The sequence below is a fragment of the Kogia breviceps genome, chromosome 13 (genome assembly GCF_026419965.1).
Source record: "Kogia breviceps isolate mKogBre1 chromosome 13, mKogBre1 haplotype 1, whole genome shotgun sequence".
Classification (NCBI taxonomy): domain Eukaryota; kingdom Metazoa; phylum Chordata; class Mammalia; order Artiodactyla; family Physeteridae; genus Kogia; species Kogia breviceps.
This window is the reverse complement of record NC_081322.1, coordinates 56,066,530-56,078,616: the sequence shown is the minus strand read 5'-3', so window position 1 is coordinate 56,078,616 and position 12,087 is coordinate 56,066,530. Positions and strand designations below refer to the sequence as shown.

General features: G+C 40.5%; 1 protein-coding gene across 2 annotated transcripts in view; it reads right to left on the bottom strand.

Moving 5' to 3' along the window:
- The window catches only part of NCOA7 (nuclear receptor coactivator 7), a 141,101-nt gene that overhangs the window by 68,107 nt on the left and 60,907 nt on the right, over positions 1–12,087 (bottom strand). The gene's annotated exons all lie outside the window — the stretch shown is intronic.

Here is a 12,087-nt window from a genome sequence, read left to right as displayed (position 1 = left end):
ACACGAAGCTGAAAGCACAGGACCCACTACACCCTTGTCTGAAGAGGGAGGATGGTTTCCATGGCATCCAAAAGATGTGGATTCAGAGAGCAACAACTGTCTATGTCTCTCTGATCTAAGAAAAGGGTACCCTGATTTGTAAACAGGAAAATCTGTTTCCAATGACAGACATAGCCCTAAACTGGGAACAGATGCATTTGGTTATGGCAATTTGATGATATTAATCAAAGTCAGGTCATGTGCCATTTCCCTTATGTCACCCAACATTTTTTCTGATTATCATTTGGTTTGGGGGTCAAAACAAGCTGGGTTCACCAAGCAACCCTCATAGCTGTGCAATGTTAAACAAGTCACTTGAAATCTTTGTGCCTCCGTTTCCTCATCTGTAAAATGGAGATCTCACAATGTTGTTCAAAAGATTAAATGAGATAATGGCACAGTGTTTATCTCAGAGCCTGGCACAGAGTAAGTGTTTAACAAATGCAATTAATAATACTGCAGTCAACGTAAGTAAACAGCAATTTGAACAGAGTAGGGTGTTAAAAGAATTATACCATAAGCAAAAGGTTTCATTCCAGAAATACAGAAGTGATATAGCATTAATGTGATAGATGATTATAAATTGCTTAAAGGAAAAAAAACCATACCTGATCACACTAATACATGTCAAAAAATCATCTGATGCAATTAAACAGCCATTATTATATTTTTAAAAAGAATAAAAAATTTTAAAAATCCAACTGTTAGAAAACTAAGAATAGGAGTGAATTTTCTTAACATGATGAAGAATGTTTACTCTTTGATATTAATAAGAAATATGCTTCTGAAAAAGCAACGAAACCCTAAAGGTTGTATACCAAAAGCAATTTCCCCATAAGAATGAAAACTAAATGACTTCATGACATCACTTCCAGGACTGCAGTGCCTGGTTAGTTACCTAAATGCAGCCTGAACTAACACACTAGTAAGGCTGCCAACCCAGCCTTACAGAAGATTCCAGGGTATGCAGTGGGAGGGATACCCACAGGCACTGCACAAGCTCCACCCATTCTTTTTATTCCTGTTGTTCTATGAAGACAAGTGCCTGAGAGCACTTCCAGCAAAGCTTTTAAGGCTTCTGGGCATAGTATCTCCCAGTCCACTAAATTACAACAAAGAGGCTAACCTAATGTGAGGCAAGGTTAAACCACAAGTACTCAAGGCCATAAAAATAAACCCTAGGGCTTCCCTGGTGGCTCAGTGGTTGAGAGTCCGCCTGCCGATGCAGGGGACACGGGTTCGTGCCCCGGTCCGGGAGGATCTCACATGCCACGGAGCGGCTGGGCCCGTGAGCCATAGCCGCTGAGCCTGCGCATCCGGAGCCTGTGCTCCGCAACGGGAGAGGCCACAACAGTGAGAGGCCCACGTACCGCAAAAACAAACAAACAAACAAAAAACCTCTAGTGGAGATGAAAGCAGAAACACTTCAAACATAAGGAGACAGCTTGGAAATCCCGAGGAGGAAGAGGGAACCCCTGCCCTTTATTGGAGGCCACCTTTTAGAGCCCTGAAAAGCAACATGTGTGCAGAATGGACTCCATGTGCCCAATTGTTCCCCAATGGTCTCTAGAATTAAGCACTATAAGCACTATTCTAAACCCTCCTAAAGCATGCCTGAGTAAACAGATGAATTCTTATAGCAGAAACCAAAAGCAAATACAAAAAGTAAAACACTAACCAAAATAAATACAGGAATTCCTACTATCATAGTTTATACTCAACTTTGTTCTGGAATCTCTAGTCATAAAAAAGTTTTAAATACTGAAAAGAAAGAAATGAAAATTTGATTATTAGCAGATGAATTAACTATCTACCTCAAAAGCCAATATCATAAAAACATCCAGAAATCATAAAATTGTTCAGTAAGGTGACCAGATGTAGCAATCTTTTATACTTGTGATAAAAACTATTTGGAAAAGTTCCAGCATAATGGTATCAAACTAGAAAATATCTAGGAATAAATACAGCAAGATAATGGCAAGAGATATATAAAAAAAGTTTTAAAGGTTCTCTGAAGTATATAAATGGAAGCTTGAATACAGGGTGGTGCATATAATGTTCCTAAATAGGAAACATCATTCTTGTGAATATTTCACTTTCTCTTCAAATTAATTTTTAAATTATATGCGATTTAGGTCAAAAATTAAAAAACATTTTGGACAAGGGAAACATGTCAAACTGTTAACCAGGCATAAATATGTAAGACTAGACGCTAAATACATTAAGACTATCCAAAATTATTTTTGAAAGAGAAATGAGGGTAGGTATACTGTATTGATGTTAAAACACACAATTATAAAGCCATATCAATTAAAACATTGTGGTGAAATAACTAAAAATCAGAAGTGTATTGAAAAAATTTCATGTAAAATAAAGGTACCTTTATAAACCAGAAAAGAAAAGGCTGAGTTTTCACATAAATGTCTAACTTATTGTTATAGAGGAGTCTCCGGCATCAGGCAGACAGAACAAGTTCTTGTCTACCCCTGGCTCACTGTGTGACCTTGAACAAGTGACTTTACTTAATGAAAGCAGTTTCCCAGGGTATAAAATGGGAATGCCAACTGGACTCTCACAGAGAGTTCCTGTAGGGATTAGATAGGGCAATTCGATCAGGTAAAGCACTCCACAATGTATGAAAACAGGGCTCAGGAAAACTTCTGGATTATTATTCAATGATGTTGGTGAACACTAGCTAACATTTAGAGAAAAACCCAGATCACCCTCAAATCAGTGCAGAAGGATCAAAGATTTAATAGTAAAAAGTAAAGTCATAAATGTCTTCGAAGAAAATACAGAACTTGTCTTTGATTAAAGAAGTCACATCTTCTCTATTGGTGATGCACACTTCCCATATTATTGACCTGCTTTTGTCAAGAGTGCAATTAAAACATTCAGGGCTTCCCTGGTGGTGCAGTGGTTGAGAGTCCGCCTGCCGATGCAGGGGACACGGGTTTGTGCCCCGGTCCGGGAAGATCCCACATGCCGCGGAGCGGCTGGGCTCGTGAGCCCTGGCCGCGGAGCCTGCGCGTCCGGAGCCTGTGCTCCGCAACGGGAGGGACCACAGCGGGGAGAGGCCCGTGTAACGCAAAAAAAAAAAAAAAAAAAAAAAAAAAAGCAATATTATTATTTAGGATTCTAAGGGTAACTTCTGGAATACCTGATCATAAACTGCTAACAATAAAAGTTTAAACAGCTGTGCCATGAGAAGCCTTCCCCTCCTGAGCCTGGAGAGGGTAGGAACATGAGGAAGAACTCTGTACTCAATGTAAACTCCAGGTTTCATCCTCAGTTGACACAAAGGGAAACAGCTTACAGTAGATGTTATTTTCCTTCTTTCAAGCACATCACAGGCACTACAGTCCTTGATTAAAATGAGTCACACTGAAGTAAAACCTAGACTGTAAGAAGGGCAGAGGAGTTGTCTATCACAGAACGTTTAACCTCAGAGCCCAATGCCACCCTCAGCTCTGAGCAAGCCCTCAATTGTTTGTGGAATGAATGGAAGGTAGTAGCTATGCTCACCACTATACCACCAATGCTGTACTGTGGAATGAATGAACTTGTCTCACTCTGCCTCTGAGGAACCAGGTTATTCCAGTTGTTCTCTCAGCATTTGATTTCGTTGTAAAACCAGTCAGTGTTCTGAATGTAACTACGTATGTGACTAGGTCAAGTAGTTAAGCCCAGAGAGAACTTCCAACCTTAGCATTACTCATTATATAGCTCAGGGGAAAAGGTAATTCCATGTACAGTCAACTTTTTTTTTTTTTTTGGCGGTACGCGGGCCTCTCACCGTTGTGGCCTCTCCCGCTGCGGAGCACAGGCTCCGGACGCGCAGGCTCAGCGGCCATGGCTCACGGGCCCAGCCGCTCCGCGGCACGTGGGATCTTCCCAGACCGGGGCACGAACCCGCGTCCCCTGCATCGGCAGGCGGACTCTCAACCACTGCGCCACCAGGGAAGCCCCCAACTTTTTCTTCCTTACTAAGATACAACAATATTCTTGAGGCAGTGGACAGGACACTAAAATTTGATTTAACGTTCGCCTTATTTTTCTCTCAGAGTTGATTCAGGAGAAGCAGAAAGATGGCGGAGTTTTCACTCGGGCTTTGGTACCAGAGACCTTGGCTTAAATCCTGCTTCATGCTGAGCTGTGGTGGGAACTTCTGCAACTTTTTCAGCTTCCAGATTTCCTCATTTATAGAATAGGCTACTACTGCCTGCAGCAGGTCGTGATAAGTAGAAAATTAAATAATGAAATAGGCATCTAGCCCACAGGAGACACTCACCCAAAATACCAATAGATTCTTTCTGCTCTACCTCATGTCTGACGCTGCTTCTCCTCTCCTTCTCACCTTCTCACCCACCCTCTGAAAAACTCTTTCAAAGTGTCCTTCTTCTTTTTTATAAATGGATCAAGGGCTTAACTGAGTGAATTTAAGCTTTAGGAGAAAATTTAGGAAACATGAAAACCAATTCTATATGAATCAAAACTATCTGTGGTCATTTTAATATACAGTTGAATGAAAGAAGAAAATACCAATCATCCATTTTACCCCCATTCAGAGAGAAACAATGTTTGCATTCTGGTAAATATACTTCCAACAGCTCTCCTTCTTTTACACAAAGATGGAATTGTAGTCTATACACTATTGTCAACCTGCTTTTCTACTGTAACAATATTTTGTGAAAATTTCCCACGTCATTAACTGTTTTTCTTCATCATTAAAAAAACGGTGGGACTTCCCTGGTGGTCCAGTGGTTAAGAATCTGCCTTTCAATGCAGTGGACGCGCTTTGGATCCCTCCTCGGGGAACTAAGATCCCACATGCCGCGTAGCAACTAAGCCTGAGCACTCTGGAGCCCGGGAGCCACAACTAGAGAGCCCGCATGCCACAACTAAGACTCGATGCAGCCAAATAAATAAATATTAATAAGTAAATAATTATTTTAAAAACATATATTGAAAACAAAAAAATGGCACATAGTATTCCATTTAAAGTTATTTTATGTTATTTTAATTTTCCCACTATTTTAAACATGAAATGATAGTCGCTGGGGTCAAATCCACTACGCTCATGATCATTTCCTTAGGGTAAGCTTCTGCAAACAGAATTGTTGGGGAAAAGGGTGTGCAAAAGTAAAGCTCTTGATAAAAATGGCCAAGCTGCCTTCCAAAAATATCCGGCCACATTCCTCCTATCTGTGTTTTTCCCTTGCACTCTCCCCAGTTCACTTCTAATTTGATTTTTCAAAATCACTCAAACTGAAGAATCACTAACCCTATTTAGTCTAATCTGTTGTCCTTCCCTTGGTCCCAACCACATTTGAGTGTTTCTCTAAAAGTGAGATTTCTCATAATACAAATGTGCTATCACACGACGGACTGAGCAGGAAACAAGATTTGCAAGATGCAGACCACTATCGTCATAAGAGGACTAGACTCTCAGCTGGAACAAGTACAGCAGGTTCTGTCAAACACAGCTGCTTCACTTAGTGACTAGAATGGATTACAATATATTGTGTTGATGGGAGGGCTGGAGCTGTGAGAAAAAGGAAGGAGGTTCCCTTAAGCGAAACCCAGCCAGTTAGCAGGGCCTGCGGGGTGTGGGAATGGGGAGACGCTGGTCAGAGTACAAACAACCAGCGATAAGAGGAATAGGTTCTGAGGATCTAATGAACAGCATGGTGATCATAGTTAAATACTGTATGCTATACTTAAAAGTTGTTAAGAGGGCTTCCCGGGTGGCACAGTGGTTGAGAGTCCGCCTGCCGATAGAGGGGATGAGGGTTCGTGCCCCGGTCCGGGAAGATCCCACATGCCGCGGAGCGGCTGGGCCCGTGAGCCGTGGCCGCTGCGCCTGCGCGTCCGGAGCCTGTGCTCCGCAACGGGAGAGGCAACAGCAGTGAGAGGCCCGCGTACCGCAAAACAAAACAAAACAAAAAAACAAAACAAAACAAAAAGTTGTTAAGAGAGCACCTCTTAAATGTTCTTACCACATAAAAGAAATGGTAATTATGTGACCAGATGAAGGTGTTAGTGAATGCTAGGGTGGTAATCATTTTGCAATATATCCATGTATCAAATTAACACATTGTATACATTAACCTTACACAATTTTATGTCAATTATATCTCAGTAAAGCTGGAAAAAAGAATTATGATGCCTTTTTATATTTCTACTTATAGTCATGTTTACAATCATTATTATGTATTTTTAATTTTATGTTTTATTAGTTGCAATGCTGACCACCAATTCTTTTATAAAATGATTTTTTTCAGGACTTCCCTGGTTAAGAATGAGCTTGCCAATGCAGGGGACATGGGGTCCATCCCTGGTCCGGGAAGATCCCACATGCCTCAGAGCAACTAAGCCCGTGTGTCACAACTACTGAGTCTGCGCTCTAGAGCCCGCACGCCGCAACTACTGAAGCTTGCACACTCTAGGGCCCACATGTCGCAACTACTGAGCCTGCATGCTGCAACTACTGAAGCCCACGCACCTAGAGCCACAATCCACAAGAGAAGCCACCGCAATGAGAAGCCCTCGCACCACAACAAAGAGTAGCCCCTGCTCACCACAACTAGAGAAAGCCCACGCACAGCAAGAAGACCCAACACAGCCAAAAATTAAAAATAAATAAATAAATATGACTTTTTCATTCTTGAGGACTACATTTTGACATGTGTCTCAGAAAAAAACATCATTCCCTCTCAGTAACTTTATTTTAAGAAAGGTATGATACAAAAGGTATGTTTCCTGAAACCTTAGTATGTCTGAGGATGTCGTGTTGTATTTGAGTCTGAAAAACAACTTTTACTTCACAATTCTGAAGGAGATTTAATTCCTCTGGTGTTCACTGCTGTGGAGAAGTCTGTGCCTCTCTTCTCTGCTCCTTTGTAGGTAACATTTTGTTAAGTTTTTTGTTTTTTTTCTTTTTGCCTGTTTGTTTTTGTTTGTTTGTTTTTACCATTTATCCATAACCTGTAAACATTTGCCACATTTAAGTGCAGTTTTCCCCTTAATTTTGTTTAAATAGGATGAGCTGTTCTGATTTTAAAAGTCAGGTACGAGTTTCAGCTCATGAAAGCATTCTTCTTATCTTACACTATGTCTGATTACTGCTTCTATTCCCATTGTTCTGACCTCCTCACCAAGAACACCTTTGATTCCTAGGTGTTTCACTTATGCCTCACACATCTGTTATCTTCTCTCTTAACGCTTGCATTCTTTCTGTGATGATCCTTTGCATTCTGGGGGCACTTGTCAGATTGGACCTGTTCACCACCTAGGCTTTCATGGTATGACTTCACTTTAAACATTAGTCTGACTTCCTTGATGGCTCCAAGAAGCACAAGCCTAATTATTTCCATCCTAATAATTTCAATTTATTTTATACCCAAGTCCCTGAAGTCTTTATACACTGCTTGATTTTTAAAAAGTCCATATTAATCCTTTAATTTGAGCTCTAAAGCACTAGAATGATCATTACTTTTAAACAGAAGAGTCATGCTATTGTATGTTTGTGGTTTGACCTACTTTTATGTTTCGGAATTAATTTATCAGAATAGCACATCTTTGACTTTCTGAACTTGCTAAGTGAAACAAAGATAAGCAACAGACAGGAAATCTTCACACATGTGGTTAAAAAATACCCTAAGAAAAAGTAATCTGTATGAGGAAGAGTGTCAGGGTTGCCATCATGAGAAGTAACTCAATAGTTGGTTACTTTCATCCTGTAGCAAACCCCAAAAATGTTTAATGAAGGAAAAGTGGAGAATTTCATTTATTTTACTCTTGTTAAGTTCCTTTTGAACTTAGGAGGGAAAACGATGATGTGAAATGATTTAGACATTGCAGATTTATTACTGAAAAGCTAAATTCATTCTTTACACTGCAGAGGTTTTCTCTAAATAAATCTTCATTGCAATAACCACAAAACTGACCAAACTCTTACCTAAGTGCTTTCTGTTTGTTAAAATAACCTCCCAATTCTCTTACAATATCTACTTTACTACCCAGGATTCTTAGTATTAACCTTTTATATTAAAACACCATAAAAACATATTTTATTCCAATTTAGGCTTGCCTCCCATATTTATAAAATTTCTCTTTCTCTTTCAGGTCTTACATCTATATATCTGTGTTTCAGTTAAAGAACTTCCCACTGAGACATTATCTACATTTGTAAAATTCCCATTCCTATCTCCACTTCCATAGAAGCAAAGATGTATACTATTCTAAAATTAAGGAATAATGTATTCCTTTAATGTAAGAGATTTTGAGATATAATTCATGCAACTTAATATATTTTGATATTGTAATATGGACAAAACATCTTTTGAAACATGTAAACATTCCTACTACTTGTGTCAAACTTAACTATAACTTAATAGTCAATTTTGAAAAATATATTAACATTGTTAAAATATAAAATTATAGTTATCAAACAATTCCTTAAGGGTTTATATAAATAAGCAGAATACGTGAATAAGGAGCCCTATATATCAGTAAATACAAGTGCAAGCATAGAAGGGTTGAGTTCACTTATGTTAGAACCTTTTGTGTGGATGCTTACCGTGTGCCCCGTGCTACACTAGGTGCTAGATCTAGATTTATCTGATGCCATCTGCCTCGATGTAATTAATCCACTTCCTTTCTCCTACTTCCCCTCTCAAAAACAAAACACTTTTGGAATTGGCACCATTTTGTTACAAGGCAATTCTAGTGACTCAGTCTTTCCATAACATCTTTTATCAGTATCTTAGCTGTAGTATTCTTCGAAGTGGTAGGAGAGAGTAATGAATTACTACCCAAGGCTTACATGAGGCACAGATAAATCTAATTTAATAAGTAAAAAACATTATTTTGTCAAAATATGCTTCCTTAAATCAGGTAGGTAATGTTACAGATGCGGAAAGAGACACTTACAGAAAGTAATCATTTTCTTTTATATCGATGATAGAACTTTACATTTGTCTAATGTTCTTTTTCTAAAGCCCTTGGGTTTGCTCTATTACATTATTCAGTTCTTTATAATTTTCTGATTAATATTAAAAATAAATTTAAACTGAGTAATGTGCAAGAACATAAAGAAAACAAAACTCCTTTGCAATTTCTATACCCAGAGAAAACAATAATCAACATATTGTTATAGATCCTTCCAGACTGTTTTTCTATAAATTATCATTTATCATCCATTAACTTTTTATTCGTATTTATTTATTTTTGGCTGTGTTGGGTCTTTGTTGCTGTGCACAGGCTTTCTCTAGCTGCGGCGAGCATGGGCTACTCCTCTTTGTGGTGCATGGGCTTTTCATTGCAGTGGCTTCTCTCGTTGTACAGCACGGGCTCTAAGTGTGTGGGCTTCAGTACTTGTGGCTCACGGGCTCAGTAATTGTGGCTCATGGGCTCTAGAGCACAGGCTCAGTAGTTGTGGCACGCAGGCTTAGTTGCTCTAAGGCATGTGGGATCTTCCCGGACCAGGGCTCGAACCCATGTCTCCTGTATTGGCAGGCGGATTCTTTACCACTGCACCACCAGGGAAGTCCCTCCATAAACTTTTTGCTTTGACTTTCTGTGCGTTCCCTGGATTACTTCTTTTACACATATTTACCTCACACCTTTAAGTAGCAATTTCGAGGCCTTTCACCTAAAATCCAGGTCCCTCTAGACAAATCCATTTGGTACCTCTAAAATACCTCCAAACACAAATTCATTATTTCCCTTCTTTCTTCTTGAGTTTTCCAGTTTGTCAGTTCTTGGCTCTGTTCTTTTTCTCCCTCACACACTACATTGGTCACCAAATACTGCTGTTTCTATGAGCAAAATCTCTCCTTCGGGTGCTGTTTCTCTTCTGCCCCAGTCTCCAACCTGCCTTCACGCTCACTTCCATCCATTGTCCTTAGATTTACCCTCTAAAAACAGACAGTTAATGGAGTTCCCCCAGAGGCTTCCCACTGATACAGGATAAAGTCCAAATCCTTAATGCGGCTGACAAGATCCTCCCATTTTAGCATCTCTCCTCCCCAGACTAGAGCCACCAAAAGAACTTGGACTAGAATTACTTTTGATTTGAGGTCTAATACTCCACCTAGTGGTACGGGACGACATTCTGGGATGGGAATCTAGGAAATAAGCCACGTCAGTCCCATGAGATCAAGCAAACCTGCCAACACAGCTGTCTCTCAGCTAGTCAGATGCGAAAAGGGACAAGGAACCCTGGGACTCAACGGCCCACCTAGTCGTTTTCTATAAGCACTGGATTCTCCTAAGAAAATGCCTCAAACCTCCAAACCGTTGTTATCATTGCCATTCTTGAGAGAAAATGAAAAGCTACAATGGCATCTCTTTACTTGTCACCAAATAAAAATCACAGGATAATTCTGACTCAACTATTGTAATGTTGCCTACATCCTTCCAGAATTTTCAAGAAACTCAAACAAATCACAGTATTCATTCATCTGTGTACATGTCGTCCACTCAATGCACATTTAAAGAGTACCTGTACTGCAGATACTACACAACGCTAATAATACAGGGTCCAAGCCAAAGCAGCCTGTAAACAGGAGAGCAGATAAATAAATCCATGATGACAATGCAGAAGGGAAGTCTAACCTGTCCAGGGACAGGGCGGGCTTCCTGGAAGAAAAGATGACTGAGGTGATTTGGTGAAGTCTAGTAAGAGTTAGTTAGGTAAAGAGCAGAGTGAAGGGGATTGTTTCACGTTCAAAGTGTTACACATGCAACAGAGTGCAGCACGATGAAAAGCTATCCCAAAGCAGCATCCGCAGTTAGTACAGCATCATGAAAAAAGAAATCTCTATGGTTAGGACTCTATCAAGCTCCTTCAGGGAAACCCTACAGAGCAAAATGTCTCCATTTAAGAATACTTGTTAAGCAGCAGCATTTAAAGTAGGATGAGAAAAGACAGTATTTTAAAATGCACAACTGTAAAAACCACACATTTTCAAATGTCCAATGTGTACATTGTAAAAGATGTGAAATGCAATTTTCCTTACTCCTCTTTCCCTTTTAGGGATAATATGCAACACTTAAAATTTTAAGAGGAAGTTTATTAATCACACAGAAGTCTCTTTCAATAGGGTGACAGTTACAGCTTTTTATAAAATGCTGAATGGCTTCAGAGCAAAAGCATCCATGAATCTATGTAATATATGACGTAATCACAGGAACCCACGGGAATACTACAAACCACAGGCTTTCCACTGCAGACACCTCACCTGCCCCTGTTGCAGCAATGTCAGCAAAACCTCATTTATAACCATCCCAATGGCAGCCCACCTTTACCTTTGATGAGCACTAGTAGAGAGTTCTATGAACACAGAGACGAGATCTGTCCCCCAGTAACTACGGCATCAACTGGGACCAAGTCTGGGACCCTGTGGACCAAGTGCCTGCTACCAGCCCAGGTTTTATATACTGGACTGCAGTTCGTTCTCAGAGACCTCCTTAGTCTTTTGTCTCTGAGCCTAGCAATCTCAAGTACACTGGAACCTGTGTGCCACATCAAGTTTCATCTCCTGGTTCCCTTTCTTTGCACTCTCTCTATTTTTTTTTTTTGGCTGCGCTGGGTCTTCGTTGCTGCGAGCGGGGGCTCCTCCCTGTTGCAGTGCGTGGGCTTCTCACTGCAGTGGCTTCTCTTGTTGTGGAGCACGGGCTCTAGGTACACAGGCTTCAGTAGTTGTGGCTTGCGGGCTCCAGAGCGCAGGCTCAGTAGTTGTGGTGCACGGGCTTAGTTGCTCCATGGCATGTGGGATCCTCCTGGACCAGGGTTTGAACCCACATCCCCTGCACTGGCAGGCGGATTCTTAACCACTGTGCCACCAGGGAAGTCCCTTTGCATTCTCTTTTGAACATACTCCAGGCCTGCATGTGATAGGAGCAGTAGGTATGAGAAGGATGGTAAAGTAAAGCAGGATCATCACCTCCATCGTGCTAGACAAGCCACCTGTGCTAATGCAGCTGCAGATGCAATGACTATCCTCAGAAACTACATGATTCTGTGGACTCATTTTAAGATTC